The sequence below is a fragment of the Mobula hypostoma genome, chromosome X1 (assembly GCF_963921235.1).
Source record: "Mobula hypostoma chromosome X1, sMobHyp1.1, whole genome shotgun sequence".
In the NCBI taxonomy this organism is placed as follows: Eukaryota; Metazoa; Chordata; class Chondrichthyes; order Myliobatiformes; family Myliobatidae; genus Mobula; species Mobula hypostoma.
In genome coordinates this window covers 29304297-29320233 of record NC_086128.1, presented here as the reverse complement: position 1 = coordinate 29320233, position 15937 = coordinate 29304297, and the positions used below count along the sequence as shown (strand labels likewise).

At 40.7% G+C, this 15937-nt stretch overlaps 1 protein-coding gene across 4 annotated transcripts in view; it reads left to right on the top strand.

The window, feature by feature from the left end:
* Nucleotides 1-15937, top strand: part of LOC134340475 (F-box/LRR-repeat protein 20) — a 162522-nt gene that overhangs the window by 12414 nt on the left and 134171 nt on the right. The window contains exon 1 of one of the 4 annotated variants that reach the window (XM_063037786.1): nucleotides 4805-4979. The exons of the other annotated variants lie outside the window; for them this stretch is intronic. The gene's annotated coding sequence lies outside the window, so the exon portion shown is untranslated. Of the gene's footprint in view, nucleotides 1-4804; nucleotides 4980-15937 lie in introns of those variants that run through there. 4 annotated transcript variants of the gene reach the window in all.

Sequence of the window (15937 nt, the reverse complement as noted above, 5' to 3'; positions counted from 1 at the left end):
GTAATATACTGCTTGGCCCTGCAACAGTGACAAGGAGGGTAGGGTCACTGTCAGAGGATATGAATGTTTTTCACTACAGTTTGATGAATCCCTGGATGCAATGCAAACAGCTCAGCTTGTTGTATTTGTCAGAATGGCTTTCCAGGATTTTACAACAAAGGAGGACTTCCTCACTCTTTTGCAATTAAAGGAAAGAACAAGAGGTGAGGATACTTACAATGAGTTTAAAAAATATGTCCGTGAAAATGACATCCCCATTCATAAACTGGTGGCAATTACTACTGATGGGGCCGAGCAATATGCGGTGTGCGCGTTGGTTTTATAGCACTAAAAGTCAGTGCCTACTTTGGGTCAACTTATCTATGTGAAACTGCATTTTCACAGATGAAAATTATTAAATCTAAGTACAGGAGCTGACTTACTGGCAGGGTTGCCAACTTCCTCACTCCCAAATAACGGACAAAAGTAGCAGTCAAATCCCAGGATATTTGTGTTTACCCCGAGAAAGATTACCATGACCATGAAGACTTGCGTGGGCACCTGTGTGCGCATGCGCGTACGTGCCAATTTCTTTTCTTTACCCCACCAGTCGGTTTTGGCTTAATTTTCATTATTTCTACTTTATATAGGCTGTGTATTTATCATATCATTCCTGCTTTTACTATATATTAGTGTTATTTTAGGTTTTGTGTGTTATTTGGTATGATTTGGTAGGTTATTTTTTTGGGTCTGGGAATGCTCAAAAATTTTTTCCATAATTAATGTAGTTGCTTCTTCGGTGTTAAGCATTTCGGCATGAAAGGTCTCATAGGAACGTTCTACCTTAGAGGGGGAAATACGGGACAGTTGGTAACCCTACACCTCTCAGACTGGCTATCTGTAGTTATGAGCCAAATTTCTGGGAACTAGCAGAAAGTATTCAGCCCCAGTCATCACACTGAGTGCAACAGTCAATTTTTATTCATTTATTTTTCGTGTTGAAATAAAATTAAATAATGAAACTTAGAATTAAAGGTGTGAAGTATTGTAATATTCTTAAAGAAAGACAGCTATGGCCTGTTTGATATGCTAGTTACAGTGTTTTCTTGTTTGAATTAATTTGAAAGTTTGACAGAAGTACTTCGTGTAATTCAAATACAATTTGCCCAAATAAAAGGCCTCAAATTGGAAGTACAACCTGAGCTGTTTTTTCTCTTAAACTATTTAGTAGGTAGATCTTGCCTTTCACTGAGGTCGAGGTAGGGGATCTTGGGCTTAAAAAGGTTGGTGACCACTACTCTAGAGTCTATTTGAGGGCTGTTAACTTTCACTAAGATGCCATAATGTAACAGCCAGCTGCTGAAAGCTAATTTGTATTGAACTTGGTATCTGCAGCCTGTCATCTTTAGCAGCATGAGTCTTCAAGGTTAGGTGGGCAAGAGTATGTTCTATCACTTAGAAGTTCAGGATGCAGAATTGGATGAGTGAATGAGGAAGAGAAGTATTACTGGATTTGAGTATTTGTGTTGATTGGAAATCCATGTATCAGTGACCTCTCTTAACAGGTGACCTGTTAAGGGAGTTGGCAGAAGGAGAAAATATTCAGTCATTTTCCCAGCCTCTAACTCGTGCCATATGTGTTCACCCATGGGGCAGCGTGATGCTGAGTGAAAAAACCCAGGTGGCTGTTTTCTTTTCTCCCACACATTAAGATGCTGATTGTAGAGTCCTATGGGTGCAAGCGGCTATGTATTTAAGTTTGTGCAGTGGAAGGTGGCAGTATATTGGTGAGTCATTCAGTAACATCCAGCCTGATTTTGGTTTCATGTCCACACTTGACGATCCTGCAGAACTTGACCACTGCTTTCTAATAGGGAGCAAGTGTGTAGTCAGTTTCCTTTTCTATATACCTAGCTATGGGGTATTGAGGCTAATTGTAAAACTTCAATTGCCATGCTAACTCATCAGAGATTGGGAGTTGTGCTTGAGACTTTTATGGCGGAATGGTACTTAAGACAGATTACTGTTCAGTTGTATTGTCTACCAACAACTACTATCGCCTCTACCTCCAGCCTTGGTAAAATGGAAATGAACCTTTCTTATAGAATTTTGACATTTCTACAGATGAAATGGGAATGATTATCCACCATCTTTAGGTTCCGTGCTGATACTATCAGGAATTACAGAACTGTCTTTCTCATAGTGACTAAGGGTACACTGAAGTTTTGGTGACAGTATTGAGTTGTCTGAGGTCTCTACTTCTCAAGTGTAATAGAGAAGAAAATAAAAATCAATTCAAGGTTGTTGCATGTCAGCTGTGCTTCAGAACTAGTTGCAGCTGTAAGCCAATATGTTCTGATAGTTGGTCATGGAACACTACAGCACAGAAATGTTCTATGACATACTTGCAGAACTGGCATCAGTCTGACAATGTTTTTTAAATAAATAAATAAATAAATAAATAATTACCCAGGCATTCATTCCACGTTTGGCAGATCTGTGATGCACCATGCACTTGCCAATACCGGCTTACTAATGCCCAGTCAGAGCCTTGTTTGGACTACTTGGTGCCAGACCTCAGCATAGCTTTTGTCCAAGAGCTAAATTCAAGAGGTCAAGGGAGAGTGATTGCCCACTACATCAGAAGCTGAAATCAGAGTGGAAAACCCTCCAGGAGTTGATGTCGTATCTTGCAAAAAGGAAGTGAATGTTGAGAGCACATGATCCTAGAGGAGTACTCTGGGCGGTGTTCTAGACTGAATTATTTTCAGCAGCTTCAACTGTAAACTTCCTTCCCCACTTAGCACATTATGATGGATGTTTGGTTGCACAATGTTCATTTCCATTTGCAACTTGGCGTAAGACCCAAGGCTCCTGTACCACTTCACTGATGGCAGCAGTGAGAAGAGAGCTTCTCTCCATCTTGCATTTTGGGATTGCTTGGTTTATTTTGGACCTTTGAGATATGGCACAAATTCAAAATCAAATCTTCAGGCAAGGACCAAGTAATTTACCATTCAACTGTTTAGGAGTCTGTGAAGGAATTAAAAAATGGCTTAAAATTAAGAGAGCTTTTTTTCATAACCCACTAAGATGGTTTGGGTCCCTGTTTATCTGTGGTATTAGATGCATATTTGTGACTGCAGAAGCTAATTGGTCTTTTTAAAAATTCATGCTTGTTTACATCACCCTGCTGGCCATAGATTGCATAGTGTTGTAGAAGTGTTGACAAAAATCGACACGAGTTTAATTGCTTCTAACGTGCACTTTATTCCAACCGCAAACAAATGGCGATTGTGTGTATGTACAAGGGTTAAGATCGTTGTGAATGTTATGTTGCATGTTATTATATTCTGGGGGCAGGATTTGTATATCCTGGGGTCAATAACATACAGCATAACATACATGGTGATCTTGCCCTTTAACAGTCTGGGTGAATTCTGCCTAATAAAATTAAGGAGTCCCTACAGTGTGTACAATATGAAATCAGTCTTGGGGGAATGGGGTAGGGAAATGAGCTCATTTAATAATTTTCACAAATAGTTATTTAGCAATTTCACTTGTAAAATGCCCATTTTTCACTTTTGCTTTTGTTTGAGAACACAAGGACTCCACACAAATCAAAGATTCAAGGTATGTTTGACTATGGGTGTAAAGCCTCTTATGGATAGTATAATGTTCTGACTGGACCATTTGGCAGAATAATCAGTGCCTGTAGTACAGAACTCAAAGGGCTAAAGCAATGCTTGTCTATTGTGACCCACTCCCAGAATCCTGTTTTCCTTAAATGGAATCATGGAGCATTGAAACAGGCCTTTCCACCTGGATGAAAATGTAGATGGGAGGGTTAGTAAGTTTGCAAATGATACTGGTGGTATTGTGGATGGCGTAGAAGATTGGCAAAGAATACAGGATATAAATCATTTGCGGATTTGGGCAGAGAAATGGCAGGTGGAATTTAACCCAGCTAAGTACAAAGTATTGCAGCTTGGTAGGTCAAATGTAAAGATATAGTACACAGTTTAGGATAAGACCCTTAACGGTGATGATGAGGGATCTTGGGGTCCAAGTTCATAGCTTGCTAATAGTGGCTACTTGGGTTGAAAAGTCATGAAGTTGTGTTGTAGCTTTCTAACACAATAGTTAGGCCACATTTGGAGCTTTGCATACAGTTCTGGTCACCCCAGTATAGGAAGGATGTCAAGGCTTTGGGAAGGGTGCAGAGGAGGTTTATCAGGATGTTGCTTTGACGGGCCAATAGCCTAAATCTGCTCCTGTACCTTATGATATTGTGGATAAGGGGGCCTGAGAGTTTGGACATGCTTGAGTTGTTTCCTCTGGATTGGCAGAGGCTGAGGGAGGATTTATAAGATTGAGAAATGTAGATAGACAGGTACCATCTTTTTCCCCAGGATTGAAATGTCTGATACCATTTTAGAAGTTCAGATAGGCATGTAAATGAGGCAAATTGAAGGCCATTTTGTAGGCAGAAGGGATTAGTTTAGTTAGCCTTTTGATTGCTAATTTAATTGGCTTGGCACAACATTGTGGGCTGAAGGGCCTCTTCCTGTGCTGTATTGTTCTATGTTCACCCATGGAGTCTCTTACAACCATCAGCTCCCACCGACACTAACCCCATTTTATTCTCCTTGTGTTCCTGTTAACTACACCCTCTGCCTCCCCCCACCCCCACCAATTTGAAGTGGTCATTCAATAGATCAGGCCTTGTGCAATATGGGAGGAAACTAGAGTACCCAAAAGAAACTCTTGTACTGGGGGGGGGGGCGGGGGTGGGAACACATGGAAATTGGGGAGTGGGAAATGTTGAAGGTGTTAATTCTTTAGGAACTGCAGAGATTTTCTTTGTGTCTTAAAGATTTTTTATACCTTTGCATGTGCTTCAGGCATAGCTTCCAATTGTCAGTCTACCACATCCTGGAGCTACCATTGCAGAATTATGTTGATTGAAATTGGACTTGATGTTGGTTTAGGAGTTACTGGTGAGTAACTTTTTGTTGGTGGGTCTTGTACACTGCTACCATAGGAAAAGTTTGCTGTCTACCCTATCTGTGCCCCTCATAATTTTGTATGTCAATTATTCCCTTGGAAACCTCTGCTTTAAGAAAAACGCAATCTAGCCAGTATCTTGTAATTGAAGTATTCCATCTCGGGCATCATCCTGGTGAATCTCCTGTATGCCCTCTCCAGTGCAATACATCTTCTGTCTACAACCTTCAACTGCATAATATTCCAACTAAGGAGGGTGGCCTTGTCAAGATTATTTATTTTTCTTTCTGTTGATTACTGCCACTTACTGGTTTTTCTCTTAACATCTTTAGAACAAAGGTAGTAAGCAATGACTGAATTTTATGTAAGGAATGTGCTTGTGCTTAAATGTTGTGTATCCCTTGGGGCGGGGAGGGGCTTCTGGACTTGTTCTACCACTGCTAATAAGGATTAGGGTAGGTCTTTGCTTGCAAGCAATTTGTATAATTAATGTCTCTTTAGACATATTTTCCTAGACTAACTAAAGTGATTTAGAGTCGTAGCATCATAGATTTGAGGAATCCAGTGGTATGAACTGCTACAAGTAAATAGTTAACCATAAAGTTGTAGTTGTACAGCGTAATGTGTGTCCTTCTAACTTTCAGTCCAATCCTATCTTTTTGCCCATTTACACCTATTCTGTTTAAATACATTAGATCTGCATTCTTTGCTTTTTTAAGTGAAGTGTCCCTGTTTAAACATCTTTAAAGTGTCTGTTTGGTCTGAAAAACAACTGAACCTCTTGACTACGTCTGTGTGCTTTTATGCATTGAGTTGTTGCTACATGATTGGCTGATTAGATATCGGCATTTGTGAACAAGTGTACTCAATAAAATAGCCAGCAACCACTTTCAATGACTCTTTACCTCATGTTCTCTATTGCTTATTATTATTTTCCTTTTGTTATTTTGTATTTGCAGTTTTTGTTTTTGCATATTGGTTGTCTTCTCTGTTGAAACAGTCTTTTGTTAATTCTATTATTGGATTTGAGTATACTAGCAAGAAAATGAATCTCCTGGATGTATATGGTGACATATGTACTTTTACTTTGAACTTGTATGCATTGTTCCCTGGACAAAATTGTCAGCCAGAATGATGTGAGCTTGTGTTGCAGTCAAGCCTTGCAGCCATGCACACCCTTATAGATTGTACCAACTGATCAGGAGTGGAAATGCAGATGTTTAGTTCTGGCCTTGGGTTGCACAAATGCTGCAGGTCTTGGTCATTATACTCCTGAACATCAGAAATTGATACAGTTCTATAAGTTGCTGTATTCTTAGACAAATGTACTGTTTACGCCACATCTGGATAGCAGTAACAGGATCGGTCTGAGTCAGCGTGGATTTACGAAAGGGAAATCGTGCTTGGCTAATCTTCTAGAATTTTTTTGAGGATGTAACTATGAAAATGGACAAGGGAGAGCCAGTGGATGTAGTGTACCTGGACTTTCAGAAAGCCTTTGATAAAATCCCACATAGGAGATTAGTGGGCAAACTTAGGGCACATGGTATTGGGGGCAGAGTACTGAAATGGATTGAAAATTGGCTGGCTGACAGAAAACAGAGTAGCGATTAACGGGTCCCTTTCGGAATGGCAGGCGGTAACCAGTGGGGTACAGCAGGGTTCCATGCTGGGACCGCAGCTGTTTACAATATATATTAATGATTTAGATGAGGGAATTAAAAGTAACATTAGCACATTTGCCGATGACACAAAGCTGGGTGGCAGTGTGAAATGTGAGGAGGATGTTATGAGAATGCAGGGTGACTTGGACAGGCTGGGTGAGTGGGCAGATGTAGTTTAATGTGGATAAATGTGAGGTTATCCACTTTGGTGGTAAGAACGGGAAGGCAGATTATTATCTAAATGGAGTCAAGTTAGGAAAAGGGGAAGCACAACGAGATCTAGGTGTTCTTGTACATCAGTCACTGAAAGCAAGCATGCAAGTACAGCAGGCAGTGAAGAAAGCTAATGGCATGCTGGCCTTCATAACAAGGAGAATTGAGTATAAGAGCAAAGAGGTCCTTCTGCAGCTGTACAGGGCCCTGGTGAGACCACACCTGGAGTACTGTATGCAGTTTTGGTCTCCAAATTTGAGGAAGGACGTTCTTGCTATTCAGGGAGTGCAGCGTAGGTTCACAAGGTTAATCCCGGGATGGCAGGACTATCATATGTCGAAAGATTAGAGCGACTGGCCTTGTATACTCTGGAATTTAGAAGGCTGAGAGGGGATCTTATTGAAGCATATAAGATTATTAAGGGATTGGACACTCTGGAGGCAGGAAGCATGCTCCTGCTGATGGGTGAGTCCAGAACCAGAGGCCACAGTTTAAGAATAAGGGGTAGGCCATTTAGAACAGAGTTAAGGAAAAACTTTTTCACCCAGAGAGTGGTGGATATATGGAATGCTCTGCCCCAGAAGGCTGTGGAGGCCAAGTCTCTGGATGCTTTCAAGAAAGAGATGGATAGAGCTCTTAAAGATAGCGGAATCAAAGGTTATGGGGATAAGGCAGGAACTGGATACCGATTGTGGATGATCAGCCATGATCACAGTGAACGGCGGTGCTGGCTCGAAGGGCCGAATGGCCTACTCCTGCACCTATTGTCCATATTGAGTGGTATGGCTTTATAATTGTGTAAGGATTCAACTAGTTCTTTATAAAATAAACTGCTTCATAAAAAAGCAGCTTTTACAATGCATTATGTATTGTGAAAGCTACCTGTTTATGAAGTTACTTAGCAAAAGTTGAACTTGATATACTGGTATTGAGCCCTTGGCTGGAGATTAGACACTGGGATGGCGCTTAGCTTTCTGGGATGGCTCCAAATAAATTTGAGCAAAGTAATGTCTCGTTTTACATCTTTGATTTTGAGATCTTTGAAAATAAAACCAGATTCATAAAAGACTTCCTGGAGACTTATGATCACTTGGTTTACATGGGCATAGTCAACATTTTTACTTTCGTGGTTAGTGGTGTGTTACTGTGAAATGTGCCATTTCAAGATTCAAACTTGACTAAGAATGTATTTATCAATCACCTGCACTGTTGAATCTACATCTCAATGTTTAAAACATTCAATTATTTTTCACCAAGGGGTTGTCTCTTCAGTGCTCTGGCCTATACATATTCTTTTACCACCGTAATAAATCTAGCTATTACAACATCTGGCTACTCTTGCATTGCAATCTGTGAGGTCCTAGACACAATTATTTCCCCGTGAATAGACTTTGTACTTCATTGACTTTGTGACATCATGAGATTGTGAAGACATGCATGTATGTGCGCAAAGCTTTTGATTTTTTTTTCCCCTGACATTAACACCAGATTTGAGGAAGATCAAACTAACATTTGGAATGGTAAATGCCAATAAATTAAAATGACTATTCTTGACTCTGAACTGCAAGTTGAAAGCTGTGTTCCAATCTGTGTTATACATAAAGCAGTGGACTGATTTAGAAGAGTCTGGCATTTGGTGATTGCCAGTAGCAATGTAAGTGAAACAAAAAAATTATTTGTGATTTTGGGCACTTCACCTCTGGGTAATTTTTCCATTTGACGTTAATCACCTAGCATTGTAATGCTGTTTAGTTTAGTAACATGAAGAGCAGTCAGTAGTGTAGCCTTCCACTGAGACTGCAAGAGTACGAGCAGTGTGCCAAGATGCATAAATTTAATTCTCTTGAATATTCAACGCAGAGTATTTGCAGGCCCTATCCCATTTTGTCAAAGGTAACTGGTTGGTTCAAAGTAGTTTTGATGAGAGTGTGGAGTAGCAGTATGATGCGTGTGAGCACATGCAATTCCAGGGATGGGTGTAGAGGGTGTGATTATGCTTATTTCAAAGTACAAATATTATCAAAATATGTATGCTATATACAATCTTGAGATTTGTCTCCTGTTTGCTGCCCTTTAGCATCATTGTAATAGATGTTGTAGGGTTAAAGTTCTTTTTGATGATAATTCACTGCTCTTGTTTTATATTGTTGTTCCTCTGTGCCTTGTGGTGCATCTGGCAGTAACCTTGCCGTTTCTTTAGCGTTTGTCTTTTTTTAACGAGGCTTCGCGATACTCAACCCAGCACCGATGGAAAGCATCTAAGGATCCAGCTGGATTCAAACCTAGGAACATTCACCTCAAAGTCCATTGTGGATGCCACCACACCACTAACTGGCCATGTTTTATATTGGCCATTTTATTTCCTATTCCTACATTCTAAAATAAGGGTCTTAAAACCAATTTTCTTGCATTGGCCAGTTATGTGCATGCAGTTTTTGGTTGCTCTAAGGTAATTTGAATTAGTAGTGGTTTGTCCACACAGCCCAGTGCAGTCTTTATACTAACAGAAAATGCAATAGTTTGGAAGATAGCCACATGGCCGGAAGCAATCCAAAATCAAATTAACCATCAGGTTTTTGCAAAATATGCCCCTTCTGTAGTTCTTGGAAATAAAATTAAGCTGATACATTTTTTTGTAAAGTTGCTGTTAAATATGTACAAAAATATTTATGACCTTTGCAGATGAGAATCTCTCCAGTATAGTCTACAGAGCAAGTCAAACAGATTTTGGGTGTCATGCAGTGTCCATGAGACTGGCCAGCATTAAATTCCCAGTCTTGCAGTTCTGTTGGCCATTCCCCAAGCTTTCCCATTGAACTGGAGTCCAGTCCTGATGAAAGGTCACAGCCTAAAATGTTTTTTTTCCCTCCATAGATGCTGCTTGACTTGCTGTGTTCCTCCAGTATTTTGTTTGTTGCTCAAGATTCCCAGCATCTACAGAATCTCCTGTGTTTGTGACTGTATAGTTCTTAGCCTACCCTGCTGGACATGTCCCATGGTCTTGCTGTTAACAGATAACACAAAGACCAGAAATTGACTGAGTGCACATTGGAAGTGAGCACAGCAACAGCATTTTAAGCCTGGAATTTATAAGGCATGCAAGACCATCACTCAAGTGCTGTTAACTGGGATTATAGGGTCAGCATTGTCATGGTGAGCTGGAGGGTCTGTTTCTAAGCAAAATGTCTCTTTCATTGGGAGTCTGGTAGTCCTAAATTATAAAAATTAGAGATGCAGCAAACTATGCCATTGGCAGAAAGTGCAAGAAATAGTGAGTGTAAAATGGTGGATGGCAAAAGAACCAAAAGTGAAATGAGGAAAAACTTGAGCTGTAAGTAGTTATCTGGAATGCATTTGGGTAGTGATGGTAGGCAGTTTGTTTCACTATTCAAAATTCAAATATTCAAAGTATTTGAAAGTAAGTTTGGGTGGACCAAGATGGTGCTGTGAATTACAGCAAAATGTCATGGACTGCTTAAAGTTCCAAATGTACTTTGTAACTACTGTCTGCAATTTGCAGCCTTTAATTTCTTTTTAGGCAGCATACTTTTGGACTATCTTAGTGAATGAGCGATTTGACTGTCTTCTGAAGAACTTGGCAGACTTGACTCTCCCATGCAGGTATGTCACCTTTAAGCAGACAAAGTACATCACCACGGCTGGAAGAGGAGGGGAGGACTCCAAGCCAGACTGAAATGCGGAGGAATGAAACCCCCTCCCTTATCCAGCATTTTGTTAGCGAATGTACAGTCACTAGAGAACAAGATTAAGGACCTAAGGGCTAGATTGCTGTGTTCTGTGTTTCATGGAGACATGGCTCACTCTGGGCACGTTGAATTCTTCAGTAAGACCTGAGGGCTTTTTGATACACCAGATGGATGGGACTGCTGATTTGGAGAAGGGAAAAGGTGGGAGTCTATGATTCACAATAAACTGCTTGGATGCAGCAGTCTTGTCGCACTCTTGTTCCCCTGAACTGGAATATCTGATGATTAAGTGCTGACTGCTCTACATGCCAAGAGAGTTCTCCTTCATGATCCTGACTGCAGTTCATAGACCGCCAAATGCAGATGTTAAACAAGCACTTGATGTATTGAATGCTGCAATTAGCAAACAAGAAACAGCTGACCCTGACCACTTCAGATTATTGTTCGGGACTTGTTTGAAGAAAACTCTGCCCAATTATCGTCAGCGTATCACCAGGAGTCCCAACACTTGACCATTGTTACACTATGATTAGGAATACTTACAGTTCCATGCCCAGACTGCATTTTGGGAAACCTGATTGCTTAGCTGTCCTCCTCTTACCTGTCCTCCTCTTACCTGCAGACAGGGCAAGTCTAAAGACCAAGGCTGCAGAGATAAGGACAAACAAGAGGCTAAGGAGCAGCTGCGGGATTGCTCCGAGTCTGTAGACTGGGCTTTGTTCAAAGACTCATCAGAGGGTATGAATGAATACACCACAGTTATCACTGACTTTATAACAAGTCATAGATGAGTGTTCCTCCAGAAAATCATTCAGTCTTCCCTAACCAAATTTGTGGATGATCCATGAGATCAGTGGCATTCAGGTCTGGCGACCAAGTTTAAATACAAGAGGTCTGGGTACAATCTCCAGGAAGTCGTCTTGCATTGAAGTGCTAATTCCAGACCAAACTTGAATCACTGAAGGATTCTCGACAGCTGTGGCAGAGCTTAAATGCTATCACCTCCAACAAAGTGAAACCATGCAACGTATAGTTCCAAGAAAATGTTTGTGACCTCTTTGCAATTACCTGGTTTTCTATGTGGTCTGATCTTCCTCTAAGTCACAATAAAAGACAAACACAATATGCCTGAAGTAATAACACACAATTGTACTCTTTATATCTTTGTCTTTATTGAACATTGTTTAATCATTCACAGTCCAAGCTGGAAAGATGAATGTGAACCCTTGTATTTAATAACTAATAGAACCTCCTTCAGCAGCAATGACTTCCACCAAACATTTCCTGTAGCTGCTGATCAGACTTGCACCATTCCATTTTAGACCATACAAAACTGTTTCCGTTCAATATTTCTTGGATATTTTGCACGAACAGCCCTCTTCAGGTCATGCCAGAGCATCTCAATTGGGTTAAGGTGTGGTCTCTGACTTGGCCATTACAGAGCACAAATTTTCTTCTTAAATCATTGTTATTGATTTACTATTGTCTTTCAGATCATTGTCTTGTTGCATCATCCAACTACTGTTAAGCTTCAGGTGACTGACACCTACCCTGACATTCTCCTGTAAAATGTCTTAATACAATTTTGAATTCATTTTTCCCTCAACAATTGCAAGCTGTCCAGGCCTATGATGCTCCTTTCACCATACTTCACAGTTGGGATGAGGTTTTGGTGTTGGTGTGCTGTTTCCTTTTCCCTCCAAACATAGTAGTGTGCATTTCTGTCAGAAGTTAAATTTTTGCTTACCTGTCCACAGAACATTGTCCCAGAAGCATTGTTGAGTATCCAGGTGGTCTTTTGCAAACTTGAAAACATGAGATGTGCAGTAACTTTTTTTTTTGCTTTTTGACAGCAGTGATTGCCTCTGTAGTGTCCTTCCATGAACCATTCTTGTTCAGTGTTTTGTAGTGGACACATGAATTGAGACTTTCTGCAGATCTTTATCTGTTACTCTTGGGTTCTTTTTCACCTCCTTCAGCATTGCACATTGTGCTGTTGGTGTGATCTGTGCAGGATGCCCGTTCTAGGGAAAGTAGCAACAGTACTGAGTTTACTCCATTTGGAGACAGTTTCTCTTGCTGTGGGCTGATGAACACTCAGGTGTTTAAATACTTTTGTAGCCTTTTCCAGCTTCATACGTCTCTACAATTCTTCTGAGGTCCTGAAAGTTGTTTTGATTGAGGCACGGTGCATGTAAACAGATCTTTCTTGAGAAGAGCAGGCTCTGTCAGTAACCTGACTTTGTGTGTCATTTTTTTAGTGCAGGGCACCTCTACAACTCTTACTTCCAATCTCATCTCATTGATTGGATCAGATGACTCCAAATAGCTTTTGTAAGAAGGCATTACCCCAGAGGTTCACAGACTTTTATTTGAACCTAGTCTGTGATTGTTTAACTGGTGTGCTTCTCATCAATACTGATTACAAGTGTGTGTTATTAGTTTTGGCAGATTGTGTTTTTGTCTATTATTGTGACTTGGATGAAGACCAGACCACATTGAGTGAGTAATGCAGAAAGCCAGGGAATTGTAAAGGAGTCGCAAATGTTTTCTTGCAATTGTAGGTATAACAGTGCTTTTCTCCGAGATGAGCTCAATGCATTTTATGCTTGCTTTGACCATCAAAGTGAATTTATTATTTAAGTGCGTATGTCACCAGATGCAACCCTGAGATTCATTTTCTTATCAACATACTCAATAAATCCATAATAAAATAATAATCATAATAGAATCAGTGAAAGACTGCACCAACTAGAGTGGTCAACCAGTGTGCAAAAGATGACAAACTATGCAAATACAAAAAAAATCGAAAACATGAGGTGAAGACTCCTTGAAAGTGAGACCATAGGTTGTGGGAACATTTCAATGATGGGGCCAGTGAAGTTGAGTGAAGCTATTCCCTCACATTGAAGAGCCTGATGGTTGATGGGGTAATAACTGTTCCTGAACTAGGTGGAGTGAGTCCTGAGGCTCCTGTACCATCTTTGTGATGCCAGCAGCGAGAAGAGAGCATGAACTGAGTGGTGGGAGTCCCTGATGATGGATGCTGCTTTCCTACAACAGCGTTCCATGTAGATGTGCTCAATGGTAGGGAGAGCTTTACCCATGATGGACTGGGCCATATCCACTACTTTTTGCAGGCTTTACGTTCAAGGGCACTGGTGTTTCCATACCAGGCTGTGTTGCAACCAGTCAACATGCTTTCCACCTCCCATCTATAGAAGTTTGACAAAGTTTATGCATATTCATGTTAAGTGAGAATCTCATATGCGGTATAACATTAAATTACACCAGTCCCTGAAATGTCTGGTGATGCCTGATAATCATGGAGAGCAGTTAAAGCTTTTTTTCCTCCAAAGTAACTATGTAGTGGATGCTAGCTTCTGCTCACTCCTATGGAATGGATCCTGGCATAAGCCCACCTTCTTACTCTTACTCTTTATTTATCCAGTCCTGATGAAGGGTCGAGGCCTGAAATGTCGACTGTGCTTTTCCCCACCACTCCCCCCACCCCATAGATGCTGCCTCGTTTGCTGAGTTCCAGAATTTTGTGTGTGGTGTCCAGCGTAAGCTGTACTATTGTACTTTATTTGCAAATTATTCAATTTTCTCACTTGTGGGATAGAGTAAATCCCCAGTATTCCTGGAAACATTACAAATATGTTTATAAATAATCATAAGAAATCAATACATCGCCTAAGCTATTGAGAAATGACAAATAATGAAATGAACATTTACAAAACTTGAGTGCAACCATATACAATGCAACGCATCGATATACGAAGCTTAATATTTAATGAGTTGGTTTTGTTCTTGAAACCACAAACTCCATGGCCTTTGTTTTTTAAGAGTTGCTCTTGAATATGTATTGTGAATTGTAGTTTGAAGACTTGAAACTGCTCTTACTGAATTGTAACTGTGTATTTACTTTTTAAAATGAAATGTAAACAGCACATTAAGACCTTGTTTTGGAACAGTAATGTACCAATCCATGAATGGTGTCATGTGAGTTTAATCACTTGGCTGTTCAGCTAATGGCCAGAGCAGTGATGCATTGAAATTTTACACTGAATGCAAGATGCCACTTGTTGGTGGGAGGGGACAGGGGAGGAACAAAAGGGGAATAGAATGATGCCAGGAGTATAGTACCATCGTGATTAAGTTGTTGATTTATTATTCAGAGTTTGAACTATTCTCGTGACATATGTTTGAGTCCCACTAGATTTGAGAAGGAATAAAATCTGGAATGGGGAAAGATTGCGACCAAGCTAATAGATTTTTATAGGTTAGTAGCACAAAATGTTGGAGGAACTTGGCAGGTCAGGAAGCATCTATGAAAATGAATAAACAATTGATGTTTCATGCTGAGACCCTTTAAGACTGGAAAGGAAGGTGGAAGATGATGGAATACAAAGGTGGGAGAGAGGAAGATGTATAGCTAGAAGGTGATTGGTGAAGCCAGGTGGGTAAGAAAGGTAAAGGGCTGGAGAAGAAGGAATCTGATAAGAGGAGAGTGGACCATGGAGAAGGGGACCTAGAGGGAGGTGATAGGTAGGTGAGAAGAAGTAAGAGGCCAGAGTGGGGAATAGGGAAAGAGGGGATGGGGAGGGAATTTTTTTTTACCAAAAGGAAAATTCTATATTCATGCCATCAGGCTGGCGGTGATCCAGATCCAATATAAGGTGTTACTCCTCCACCCTGAGTGTGACCTCATTATGGCACAAGAGGCTGTGGGCCTACCTGTCGGAATGGGAATCAGAACAAAAGTGTTTACCCACCAGGTGGGAAGGGGTATAGTCAAGGTAATCGTGGGAATCAGTAGGTTTATAAAATATGTCGGTCGACAATTTGTCTCCAGAGATGGAGACAGAGTGAGAAAGGGGCAGAGGTATCAGAAATGGACCAAGTGAATTTAAGGGCAGGGTAGAAGTTAGAGACAAAGTTTATGAAATTGGCAAGCTCGGCATGGGTGCATGAAGCAGCACCAATGCAATTGTCAATGTAGCATGGGAAGAGTTGGAGAACATTACCAGGGAAACCTTGAAACATTGACTGTTCTACACAGTTTGTGAAAAGGCAGGCACAGCTGGGGCCCATATGGGTGTCCATGGCTATCTAGAGTCTGGAGAAAGTGGTAGGAGCTGAAGGAAAATTGTTGAGGGCGAGAACAAGTTCTGCCAGATGGAGTGTTATGAACTAGTTGGTTAATATAGATTAGTATAGTGGGCATCTAGTAAGGCGGTGGCTCTCAGCATCAGAGTTGCAGGTTTAATCCCAGCCTTGGGTGCCACTGTGTGGGGTTTGTGCATTCTCCCTGTTACCATATGGGTTTCCTCCCTGACCAAAAAGATGTGTGGATTCACAGGT